Below are 13,482 nucleotides of genomic sequence, written 5' to 3' on the forward strand. Positions count from 1 at the left end.
TGGGTCTGTTCTTCTGGGAGGGGCTCAAAGCCAATGTCATGACACCAAGCACCTCCCTGCAGCTGAGGGCATTGGGTTCTAGTCACAGCTATGGCTACAGATGGCTTTTCACAATGATGTAGCTGACAGACAGCAGTATGTGAAGGCTGAAGAACCTGGGTCCCTGCCACAAAGGTGGGAGATGTCCACCTGGTTCCAAACTATGGCCTGGCCGGGACCTGACTCTCTTGAATATTTCAGATGTGAACACTCCATTTGCTCTGCTCTCAATTCAGCTCAGTGCTGTGCAACCAGGATGCAGCAGATGATGGTGCAAATACTTGGTATTTGCTACAATTTGTAGGACACAGAAGGAGTTTTGAGCTCCTGGCTTTAGCCTGATTCTGAAATAAACCTTGATTTATGTTTTAAAGTAAGACTGCTAGGTTACAAGCACCTGAAAGCTTTTAGGCAAACAAGATAAACAGGAGTATAGTGGCAAGAACCAGTGAAGAGAATGCAGGACAGCTTGTAACCCCAGTGTTTCAGCCTGTGAGGAAGCAGGGGAGGGATCTCCATGCTAGGAAATCAATAGTCAGCTCTAACCACCCCAGGTATGCTGACCTACCAACCTGGAAATCTTGCAAGATTGTTAACCAAGTTTCGATGTTGGTGCATGCACTTCCTGAACCCATCACTTGACTGGATGAGTGAGGTTGTTCATCACACAGATGAGTCTATGAAGCATCAGTCAACAAATGCAGGGCCATCCACGGTGAGTATGTGTCCCTAGAGAGACACACACACACACATGTGTTGGCCTTCATTACTTGGCTGTGGTTTCCTGTACTAAACTGAATTCCAAAGACGCCCAGAAATGAGGACAGGCAGGAGCCCCCATTTCACTGCTGTGGGTCCTGAGGAGCTGCCTTTGGATGAACCTTTTGTGAGAGTGAGAGTTGTTTGGAGATGGCTGCCCATGTCTACTCTGATACCTTCTTCCTGTATTTGGCCCTGGTTGGCCCAGTGATATTTTTGGTCATCTTGGGGTGAGGGAGGAGGGATTGAGGTAAACTTGGGGGCTCAGGCTTCAGATACAGCTCTCACTCCAGAGTTTTACTCCTTCCGCTCACCCTTCAGGAACTGTTTTCTCTTTGGTCATTTGCCTTTTCAGTCTCATCATTTTCCTGCCCTCTAGTATCCCCTTCTCTTGGCTCCTTTTTTACCTCTTCTCCCTTTCCAGCCCCCTTCTTCCTGCCTGACTATGCATATCAAGGATTATGGCTATGAATGCAAAAACTCTGCCTTAATCTTGTTTTTATTTTTTATTTTCTGTGTGGTCATAGTATGATAGTTAATTTTACACAATGACTGGATTGGGCCACCGAGTATCCATACATTTGGCCTAGCCTCATTCTTGATGTGTATATGTGGGTATTTCTGGCTTGGTTTAACATCTGAAGAGCTAGAATGTGCAAAGAAAATGGCCCTTCCTGGTGAGGCTTGAATAGAACAAAAGGACAGAGCAGTCTGTAATCAAGAGGTCACACTCCTTCCTTTACTGTCTTAGATAATTGACATCAGAATATTCTGGATAGTGTTCTAGAATTTGATGAATGACTCTCCTGGGTATCCAGATTGGGAAATGGGCACACATGAAGGTTTCTGCAGCAATGTTTGATCTTTCCTTCATAGGACCTCTGCCTCCACCTCTATTTGAATATGCTCTAGTCCTGGGTGTCTTCCACATACCACACTTGTTTAAATGCCTTTGGGAGGTGGCTCAGGTGCCAGTTTCAGGGGTTTTCAATGTCAGCCTCTGTCCCTCCCACATGCACACCAGCTGTGACATTGCAGACTTTTTCTGAAACTTTCATCTGGAAAAATTAACAGTCTAGATGCATGCAGATTACATACTCTCTTCATAGAACATTTGAGGGAACTAAGGGCAAGGGATGAAGTTTGTTAATTTCAGAGCATCTTTCTCGTAGAAACCTCAAAGAAAAGCACAAAAGTGTCCATTCCTTTCCTTGACACTCACAACCTAGCAGAGATATTTCCAGACCAATCTTTCTAGTCTAGCACCATGTACCAGAATATTTGTTTTTGAAGGATCCCATATCTTGGAAAATTTAAAAAATATTTTTATAATGATTGGCTGGTATCAGGAATCCCATCCTGCTTCGCCAGTTTCACTGTAGTCTCACAAAGTCTCTCAGTATGGATTTTAACTTTCATGTGAAGTGTAGATGCTGGCGAAACCTTTCCATTCTTTCTGTATTCTCCATATCCTTTATTTCCAAACATATTTATAAAGTCAGTTCACAATGGTCAGTAGCATGTCTTGATTAGGATCAATGCAGTTTGAGATCTTGTCCAAGTTAGGATATTGAGGAAGCAGTTTCTGCTGATTAACTGGAAGTGATCAAAATTCTCTTTCTATTCAGTGTGCTAACTCTTACATTCTGGGGCCACAGTGGCTGAGAGCATTCGTGATCTCCCAGAAGTGCTAGTGCTCCAGCCTCTCCTTTTCCTCCTCCATGCTGCTCAAGGCAGCAGAGGACATCGCCATGGCTGATCCCCAGTGCAGGGTGGAGAACAGTGATTCCACCACACCACTTCCAGCACAGCTGCCGCTGCTTTCTGGCCAGCAGCCTTTGGCAGCTGAGTGGCAGGAAGCTGTGCTAAACTCCTCTGCTGCATCCCTGCCACCATCCTTGGCTTGGTGGCAGCTGCTCCGTCCTCCTCTTGATGGTGCCAACAAGGACCTGCTGCAAACTCAGTGCACATTTCACTCCCTGCTCTCCTCAGTGCTGCCTCCATGCTGGAAGCCCTGAGGTGCTGAGGGATCCTTGGAATCCCCCACAGGGTTAAAGGGCTGTGCATGGCCTTAGTAAGAGTTGGCCCAAGGCACAGTGACAGGATTTGTGCACGTATTACCAAGAAATATTCCCAAGGTCCTGTACTCTGATGTGCCATGGGCACAATTCCTGGGGCCAATGGCAATGGAGATCTTCCCACAGCTGCAGGGGCTCTTGTATGCCACTCCAAGGCTTCCCAAGATACAGATCAGACATCCGGCATAAGCCTGGTGGGTCATCTCTGGGCATCAAGCTCAGCAAAGCAGAGCTGCTTCCATTCATACTCTCCCATTGGTCCCTGGACCAAAGCAGGTGGGTCTAAGGAAGACAGGGCAGGGCTGGTCCCAGGCACCTGAAGCCATCCTTTCTAGTCTGTGATCTGACTGGAGCTTAGCTGTCTGACCCTGCCCACTTTTGCTTTCTTGTCTGCCAGTTGCAAACTCTATTCCTGCATTTACAGGAGAGAGAAGCTGTGGTCTAGCTTCTTATGCAAGTAGATGCAGGACCCTGAAGTGTGCCTCAGTGAGATGCATGCGCCTAACCTCCTGTGAGCACACTTGTCATTAGACAAACATCCTGTCATCCAGTGTTCCCAAACATGAGTATTTCCTTCTCCCTGCTTGCCTTGTTCTGGCTTTGATCAATTACCTTCCTGCCCTTGAGTTCTCATTTTTGTTCTCCTAAAACAATGCCCTGGTCCCCTTTACCTCATTCCACCTCTGACTATGTAGACATGTCTCTGGACTTCAGACTTAATGGATTAGAATTCACTTGCTCTATCAAGCATTTAACACAATCATAACTAGGGTGCTGTGTTGTGGAGCAGCAGGCTGGGCAGCTGCTTGCAAAGTCAGCACCCATAAGGTCATGAATGTTAGTACCTGTAACCCCACTTCCTATCTAGGCTCCCTTGGATAATGCCTGGCAGGAAAGCAGAAAATTGTCCCATTCCTTGGGTGCATGCCTCCCATGTAGGAGACCCAGATGGAGCTCCATGTCCTGGCTGTGGCCCGGCCCAACCACTGCTGTGGTGGCCATTTGGACAATGAACCAGAGGATAGAAGATGTCTGTCTGTCTCTCAAGCTCTCTCCCTGTCTTCTTTCCCTGTTACTTTGCTTTTCAAATGCTAACAAAAATGTACATCTCTAAAGTTACTCACCACTAGCCTAAGCTCATACAAAAGAGGAGCCCTGTTTTATTAACCACAGCATCTGTAGTGCCAGGGACATCTCTGTCCTTTCAAAAATGGGTACAAATGAGAGACATTCTTCTTCTAAAGATTTATTTATTTACTTGAAAGAGTTACACAGAGAGAGGGAGAGGCAGAGAGAGAGAGAGGTCTTCCATCTGCTGGTTCACTCTCTAGTTGGCTGCAGTGGCTGGAGCCATGCCAATCTGAAGCCAGGAGCTTCTTCCAGGTCTCCCATGTGGGTGCAGGGCCCAAGGACTTGGGCCATCCTCCATTGCCTTCTGGGGCCACAGCAGAGAGCTGGACTGGAAGAGGAGCAGCTGGGGCTCAAACTAGTGCCCCTATGGGATACTGGCACTGCAGGGGTTGCCTTTACTCACCATGCCACAGCACTGGTCCTGAGACACGTTGTTTGTAAACCTGGGCCATTGTCTGTCCCAGATTGCAGAAAATGTGGTGAGCGATAAGGACTGTGTCATACACATACCTGATGGGATGCATTCAGCCTCCCAGCCCGCATTTGTGGTCTGCCTTGTCAGGCTGTCCTTAGTACGCGCCATCTGATAATCCCGTCAGATTCTCAAGTCCGTGTATTGAGTGTACAGAGTCTATATTGTGCCTACTATTTCTGGGCCTCTTTCTGGAAGGGGTGATATGAACTGGAGTACGCATGAGGAAATAAAATTATAGCTAGTTGGCTGGCACCATGGCTCAATAGGCTAATCCTCTGCCTGCAGCGCCGGCACACCGGGTTCTAGTCCTGGTTGGGATGCTGGATTCTGTCCCGGTTACCCCTCTTCCAGGCAAGCTCTCTGCTGTAGCCCGGGAGTGCAGTGGAGGATGGCCCAAGTGCTTGGGCCCTGCACCCCATGGGAGACCAGGAGAAGCACCTGGCTCCTGCCTTCAGATCAGCGCAGTGCAGCCGTCGCAGCAGTCATTGGAGGGTGAACCAACGGCAAAGGAAGACCTTTCTTTCTCTCTCTCTCTGTCTCTCTCTCTCTCTCTGTCTCTCTCTCTCTGTCTCTCTCTCTCACTGTCCACTCTACCTGTCAAATAAATAAATAAAATTATAGCTTGTTCTTCACACCTTCGTACTCTGAGGCCTATATTTTGTTTACTATCTTCCCTCTCCAGTCTCCTGAGAAGCTCAATGCAGATGACAGAAGTGCTTCCTGACTAGGAGGCAGATTTGAACTTGAGCATGGTCTAATCAAGTGAGCAATGTGAAACTTTCTCAAACCGAAAAGAAAAACAAGGCATCTGCTAAAGACATCCTCACAAAATGTATATAAACTACACTTGTTACTTTTGCATGTTGATTCATGTATATGTGTTCATTTAAATGGTGTAGCAGGTAGCCCACATTCTCAGATTGCCCTCCAGTCTCTCCTCACCTGAGGAAGACGCCAACGGTGGGGATCATGAGAGCAGTTGTGCCCAGCAAGCCATTATCACTGACTCAATATTGCACCCCCTTCTCATGTGCAGGGAAATTGGCAAACTTGTCTTTCTTATACTCTCGAGGTCTGTCCAGCTTGAAGTCACCTCATTTTAAAATCTCAGGATGAGCTGTGGAGGGCATGCCAAGGCAGCAATGCAGATCTGTCTCCCAGAGAGTCTACTCATGGGGGGTGGGCCTGAGAAGCTTCTGTTTGCTTGGTTTGGGATAGTACCAAGGAGATCTGCGGATGGAGACCTTTGAGTAGGGGCCTCATGCTGTCTCTGGTTGTCTTGAGCAGAGGGAAGTAGAGGTTGGGGAGAGAAGTAGAAGGTGTAGAATATTGCATGACATGTTTAAGCTGTTCTGAATTGTGGAGAGGCATCCTCCAAGATTCTGGGCCCCCAGGCACCTCATCTCTCTCTTGCTTCAGCCTCCTCATGGCTCTGGGATGGACAGGAAAAAAACAACTCACTTTGCTCTTAGCAGATGACCCTCTTCATGAACTAGCTATGCACTGCAAAAGGAGAGGGGGTGAAGAAAATGAATTGAAATATTTTGACACAAATGGATCTATGGTATCACATCATGATACCAAGAACAACATCCCACATTGTCTGCTTCCACTGATTATTTTTTAAAGATTTATTAATTTAAAAGGGACCATGGACCATGACAGACAAAGGAACACACATACACACACACACACAAGGGGGGGTGGTGTAAAGGGTTAGGGAGGGAGGGAGGGAGAGAGAGAGCTAAAGAGGTAGAGGCAGAGGGAATAAAGGAGGGAATGAGGGAAGTCTTCAACCCACAGGTTCAACCAGAGCTGGACAGAATTCAGGAACTCCATGGGGATCTCCCAGGTGGGAGCCAGGGACTCAAGTCCTTGAACCATGGTCTGCTGCCTCCTAGGGATGTTAACATGGAGATGCTTGGAAACAGAGCATCTGGGACTTGGTCTGCCATTCTGATGTCAGCTGAGCAGCAGAAGCCTAACTTGCTGTGCCACAACACCCACTCTGATTTTTTTGTAAAGTTTTATTTGAAAGAGATTGATTCAGAGACAAAGAAGATCTTCCACCTGTTGGTGCCCTCCCTGAGTGACTGAAGTGATTGGAGCTAGGCCAATCTGATGACAGGAGATTCTTGTGTGTCTCCCACAAGGGTGCAAGGACCTAAATACTTGAGATTCTCTGACTTGCCCAGGTGCATTGTGGAGCTGGATTGGAAGTGGAGCAGCTGGAACTTGAACTGTCCAAATGGCAACATTACCTCTATGCTACAGCACCAGTCCCATCCATAATTTCTTTTTTTCCCAAAGAAGACTTTCATTTAAGGAATACAAACTTCATGCGTTTCATAAGTACAGCTTTAGGAATATAGTGATTGTTCCCACCATACCCACCCTCCCACCCACTCTCTCATCCCACCTCCTGCTCCCTGACCCATTGCCAGTCCCATTTTCTACTAAGGTCCATTTTCAATTAACTTTATACACAGAAGACCAGCTATTTACTAAGCAAAGAGTTCCATAGTTTGCACCAAAACTGTTCTTCAACAGTTGAGACAAGGACTGTTCAAAGTCTTTTCATCTTGAAGTTAATTTCACTTCATTTTTTTAGAAAATTAACCTTAAAGATGCTCTGAAGAATGATACATTTTTTTGTGAGCACCTAGACATAATAACTCCTAGAGGTACTGCATGAGAAGTTAGTGCACAGTGACTCCTGTGTTCATTTAACAGTTGAAACTCTTATGTGTAATGTCAATGACCACCCGAGGCTCTTGACGTGAGCTCCCTAGGCTATGGAAGCCTTTTGAATCCATAAACTCCATCAGCATTTAGACAAAGCCATAAGTAAAGTGGAAGTCCTCTCTTGCATTCAGAGAAAAGTACCTCCTTCTTTGACCACTTCTTTCCACTGAGCTCTCGCCCACGAAGGTCCTTGTTAAACAATTTTTGCACAGTGTCTGGCTTTTGATGCCTGAAATGCTCTTGTGGACTTTTCAGACCAGGAAGACTTAAAGGGCCGATTCTGAGGTCAGAGTGCTACTTAAAGGGATTGTCTATAAGAATCTACTCAGATTCTGAGTCTGCTGTGTGGACTGCTAAACATGTTGATACATCCATTCTTTTTTAAATTCTATTATCAGACCTTTAATCCTATCCATGTAATCAATTTAACACTTAAGATGATATATTTACCACCAATTAATGGTATTTGAGGTCTCATGGCAAGTATTTAAACTGTAAGTCCGTAGGAAAGTATGCAGAACTATACAGCTTTAGAGTTAGAAACTTCACATGCTTCATAATTACAACTTTAGAAACATGGTCATTCTTCCCACTGTGCCCACCCTCATGCCCATACTCCCACCCCTCTTCCTCCTCTTATTCCTACTCTTACTTCTTACTGAGAGCTATTTTCAATTGACTATATACACATATGTTGAACTCTGTTAAGAGTTTGACAAATAGTATATAAAAAAAAAACGTTCCTCAACAATAAAGACAAGGGCTGTTAGAGTCATTGCCTCTCTTCAGATTTCCTTTTAGGTGTTCTATTAGTTATCACAGATCAGGGAGAACAAATGGAGTTATCCCTTTGGAACTGGCTTATTTCAGTAAGTATAATGTTTTCCACATTCATTCATTTTGTTGTAAATGATCAGATTTCATTTTTATAACCACTGTATAGTATTCCATGGTGTGCATATCCCATAATTTCTTTATCCAGTCTTCAGTTTATGGGCATTTGAGTTGCTTCCATGACTTAGCTAGTGTAAACTGAGCTGCAATAAACATGGGGGGGTGCAGATAACTCTTTCATATGCTGATTTCATTTCCCTTGGGAAAATCCCCAGGAATGGGATGGCTGGGACATATGGTACATCTATATTCAGATTTCTGAGCTATCTCCATACTGTCCTCCACAGTGGTTTTATCAGTTTACATTCTCACCGACAGTGGGTTAGGGTACCTTTATCCTCACATCCTCCCCAGCATTTGTTGATTTCTGTATGGAAGCCATTCTTACTGGGGTGAGGTGAAATCTCATTGTGGTTTTGATTTGCATTTCTCTGGTGGCTAGTGATCCCGAGCCTTTTTTTCTGTGTCTGTTGGCCATTTGGATTTCCTCTTTTGAAAAATGTCTAAGTCCTTTGCCCATTTCTTCACTGGGTTGCTTGCTTTGTTGTTGTGGAGTTTCTTGATCTTTTAATATATTCTGGTTATTAAACCTTTATAAGTTTTATAGTTTGCAAATAATTTCTCCCACGCAGTCATTTGCCTCTTCAAATAGTTGAATGTTTCTTTTGCACTGCATAACTTCCCAATTGGATATAACCCCATTTGTTAATTTGGCTTTGATTGCTTGTGCCTCTGGGGTCTTTTCCAAGAATGGTTTGCATGTTCCAAAGTCTTACAGGGTTTCCCCAATGTTCTCTAATAATTTGATCGTATCGGGTCACAGATTTAAGTCCTTAATCTATGTTGAGTGGATGGTTAAGATGTAAGGTAGGGATCCTGCTTCCTACTTCTGAATGTGGAAATCCAATTTTCCTAACACCATTTGTTGAAGAGACTGTCCTTGCTCCAGGGATTGGTTTTAGATCCTAGGTCAAATATAAGTTGGTTGTAGATGCTTGGAATGAATTCTGGCAATTCTACTCTGTTCCATTGGTCTATCCATCTGTTTTTGTACCAGAACCAGGCTATTTTGCTTACAACTGCCTTGTAGTATGTCTTGAAATCTGGTATTGTGATGCCTTCAGCTTGGTTTTTGTTGTATAAGATTGTTTTAGCTATTTGAGGTCTCCAGTGTTTCCATATGAATTTCAGCATCACTTTTTATCCTTGGTATTTGATTGAAATTGCATTGAATTTGTAAATTACCTTTGGAAGAATGGACATTTTGATGTTGATGCTTCTAATCCATGAACATGGCAGATTTTTCCATATTTTTTTGGTATCTTCTATTTCTTTAATGATTTATAATTCTCATCATAGAGATCCTTGACATCCTTGGTTAAATTTATTCCAAGGTATGATTTTTTTTGCAGCTATTATGAATGGAATTGATCTTAAAAGTTCTTTCTCAGCCGTGGCTTTGTGTATTCAAAGGCTGTTGATTTTTCTGAATTGACCTTATATCCTGCTACTTTACCTAACTTTTCTATGAGGTCCAATAGTCTTTTAGTGGAGTCTTTTGGATTCTCTATATAGAATCATGTCATGTGCAAATAGGAATAATTTGACTTCCTCCTTCCCATTTTGTATCCCTTTACATTATTTTTCTTGCCTAATGGCTCTGGCTAAAACTTCCAGGAATGTTTTAAATAGAAATGTTGAGAGTGGGCATCCTTGTCTGGTTCCATATCTCAGTGGGAATGGTTCCAACTTTTCCTCATTCAATAGGATGCTGGCTGTGGGTTTGTCATAAAATGCCTTGAATGTATTGAGGAATGTTGATTCTTTACCCAATTTTCTTAGAGTATTCATCATGAAAGGGTGTTGTATTTTATCCAATGGCTTCTCTGCAGCCATTGGATCACATGGTTTTTGTTCTTCAGGTTGGTAATGTGATGTTTGACATTGTTTGCTTTGTGAATGTTGACCTATTCCTGCATACCAGGAATAAATCCCACTTGGTCAAGCTGAATGGTCTTTCTGATGTGTTGTTGGATTCAATTGGCTAACATTTTTTTGAGGATTTTTGTGTCTATGTTCATCAGGGAAATTGGTCTGTAGTTCTCTTTTTCTGTTGCATCTTTTTCAGGTTTATGAATTAAGGTGATGCTGGCTTCATAGAATGAATTCGGGAGGATCCCCCCCCTTTCAATAGTTTCTGAATAGCTTGAGAAGGATTGGACCTTCTTCAAATTCCTGTTAGAATTCAGTAAAGCCATCCAGTCGTGGGCTACTCTTTGCTGGAAGGGTCTTTATTACTGATTCAGTTTCTGTCTTGGCAATGATTTCTTAAAGTTGTTTTACTGTGTGGCACTTTGTGTCTCTACTTTTGTTTCTTCTGCTAGTTTTTGATGGATTTAGGTTCTTTTTTGCTTGTTCTTAAATATGTTCAAAGAATTGATTGATTTCAGATATTTGTTTTTTATTGTAGTTGCTTGTAGGTATAAATTTTCTTCTAGGCCCTGATTTCACTTCATCCATTAGGTGATTGTATTTTGTTTTCATTGCAATTAAAATTCTAAGTGTTTTGCAATCTCTTTTTGACATCTTTGTTAACCTACTGTGTGTATGTGTGTGTGTGCACTTCCATACCTGTGGCAAGCAAGATGTATTTAAGTCAGGATGCTCTTTCCACAGAGATCAGGAGGGGCCTCCAAGAGAGGAGAAAATTCTGGAAATGACAGATGGGTCCTTTAGTACAATTGAGTTGAGGTACAGGATTTCAGGTAACAGATGGTAAGGGCCCAACTCAAGCCTGGAAATGCAGTCCCCTATAGACTGCTCATGATAAAATACAAAAGCCGTCAGAAGTATGCAATAGTAAACTTATATTCTCATGATAAAACTACAGACCCAGGGGCTGGTGCCATGGCTCACTTGGTTAATTCTCCGCCTGCAGCGCTGGCATCCATATGGGAGCCAGGTTCTAGTCCTAGTTGTTCCTCTTCCAGTCCAGCTCTCTGCTGTGGCCCGGGAAGGCAGTGGAGGATGGCCCAAGTGCTTGGGCCCCTGCACCCACATGGGAGACCAGAAGCACCTGGCTCCTGGCTTCTGATTGGTGTAGCTCCAGCTGTGGCGGCCATTTGAGGGGTGAACCAATAGAAGGAAGACCATTCTCTCTGTCTCTCTGTCAAAAAAAAAAAAAAACAAAAAACAAAACAAAAAAAAAAAAAAACAAAAAACAACTAGAGACCCAGAATCATGGAATTGGCACTTATTTCTTGCTAATGGTCTTTTTCTTTTTTTAACTTTTATTTAGTAAATATAAATTTCCAAATTACAGTTTATGGATTACAGTGGCTTTTTCCCCACTATAACTTCCCTGCCTCCCGCAACCGTCCCATCTCCCACTCCCTCTTCCATTCCATTCACATCAAGATTCATTTTTAATTATATACAGAAGATCAATTTAGTATATGTTAAGTAAAGATTTCATCAGTTTTGCTAACGGTCTTGTCCATGCTTAAAGGGACATCCTCTTTCCCCATTTCAGTGGGGAACTGACCTAACTGTTCTTTCGAATACCTCCTCACATTACCACCCCCTCCCCATCCAGAAGAATGGATCCTAACTGCAGTTAGGGATATGGGGACTGCTGCCATACTGATGGCTTCATGCTAAATGGGGCACCCTTCAGGGACAGCAGTAGGGCATCCTTCTGAGTGCTGATCTAAGGTCCCCACTAGAAGGCAGATTGCCTCAGGGTGTCATCTGGAGTACTTCCTAGTGTTTGACTCTGGTTGTTTAGTCCTGGATAAAACAAAGCAGGTAAGGGAATTACTATCTCTCCCCTATTTCATGTTGACGTTTTCAATTGGGAGAGTTCACATTTGTGAATTCCAGGAATCTACCTAGAAGCATCAAGGTCAAAGACTAAGTGTTAGAGCTGAAGACATACTCTGATGTGGGATGGGGGTGTGCTCATTGGCATCTTATGGAGATGGGCAGATATGGTTCCCCAATTTTTTTGTTTTTACAATTTGAGTATAAAATATCTCAATTTGGATGTCTTTGAGGTTTATTCTGCCATGGATTTGTTGTGCGTCTTTGAGGTGTATGTCGCTCCCCCTCTTCGTGGAGGAACGACACAGGACCCTGCGCTGTTCTTTCTGCTGCTCGGCCCTCCCCGGGTTTGCTGCTGGTTCTTCCCGGGTTGGCTACTATCCCTTCCACCTCCGTGGAAGGGCAGTTCCCCCTGGCCACATTCCCCACTTCCGCAGGGGAGCGGCACACCGCCGGCCGGCTCTGTCGGGGGCTGCACGGGTTCCCTTAGATGTTCCCCTTAGATGTTCCTGGTGCATGCCGTCTCTCTCCTCCTTTATAGTCCTCCTCCGCCAATCCTAACTCGGCTGCCCACACGCCGAGTACGCTGCTCTCCAATCAGGAGCAAGTCCTACAGTTTATTAGTTGAACTGGAGGCAGTTGTGCGGAAGCTGTTTACTTCTCTCCCAGCGCCATATTGTGGGAGAGCAGATGCATAGAATAAGTCTTAATTCCAGTAACAGTCTAGTCCGAGCTGCTCCCCACAGATCCCCCTTTCTTTTTATTTTTTTGGCGTTGATACGCGCCTGTCTTCGGTGTCCCGCAGCACACACTCTGCTCTACTTGCTAGAGTTGCCACAGGCTCTTACAAGTCCTATCCATCAGGCAAACCGAATCCGGGTCCTCTCTTCGCCATGTTGTGAGGAGGTTTTTAGGCGCTGATGCGTGCCTGTGTTCGGTGCCCTGCAGCGCATACTCTGCTCTGCTAGAACTGCCTGCAGGTGTTTACAAAACCTATCAGGCAAACCGAATCCAAGCCTTCTCATTGCCTTATTGTGGGGGAGACTTATTAGTGTTGGTTCGTGCCTATCTTCGGTGACCTGCAGCTCATACTCTGGTCGAGCTTTGCTGGCGCTTACCACCTTAAATCAGGCAGACCGAATCCAAGCCTCCTAATTGTTGCATTGTGGGGAAGCTTTACTGATGTTAATTCGTGCCTGTCTTCGGTGACCTGCGGCTAGCCGCCCAGGTGCTCATCGCCTCACTAATCGGGCAGACCGAATCCAAGCCTTCTAATTGGCATGTTGAGGGGAGGCCTTATTTTTCTCTATTTCTCTATCTCCGGGCATTCCTACCTCTCCCATTTCACTTCTATCTGCCAACATTCCCATTTCTCTCACTCCACTTCCAAACTTCTGTTTCTCTTATCCCCGCAGCTTCCCGGCACCTCGCCCCGCCGGCGGGTTCCCGGCTCTGCGCCGCTTCAGCCCGCGCGCCTCTCTCATCTGCGCAGCTTCCCGGCTTTGCACGGCTCGGCTTCGCGCGCTCCGCGGTCTCCAC

The 13,482-nt window shown here is 44.8% G+C and overlaps 1 long non-coding RNA gene across 1 annotated transcript in view; it reads left to right on the forward strand.

Annotated features, from left to right (window-relative positions):
- The first annotated feature begins 598 nt into the window (after window positions 1–598).
- LOC149120297 (uncharacterized) overlaps window positions 599–13,482 on the forward strand; it is a 34,781-nt gene continuing 21,897 nt past the window's right edge. Inside the window, exon 1 of the long non-coding RNA XR_016225698.1 lies at window positions 599–754. This is a non-coding gene — a long non-coding RNA (uncharacterized LOC149120297). The remainder of the gene's footprint in view (window positions 755–13,482) is intronic.

Source organism: Oryctolagus cuniculus, chromosome 19 (assembly GCF_051225735.1).
Source record: "Oryctolagus cuniculus isolate XC-2025 breed Fujian yellow rabbit chromosome 19, ASM5122573v1, whole genome shotgun sequence".
Classification (NCBI taxonomy): Eukaryota; Metazoa; Chordata; class Mammalia; order Lagomorpha; family Leporidae; genus Oryctolagus; species Oryctolagus cuniculus.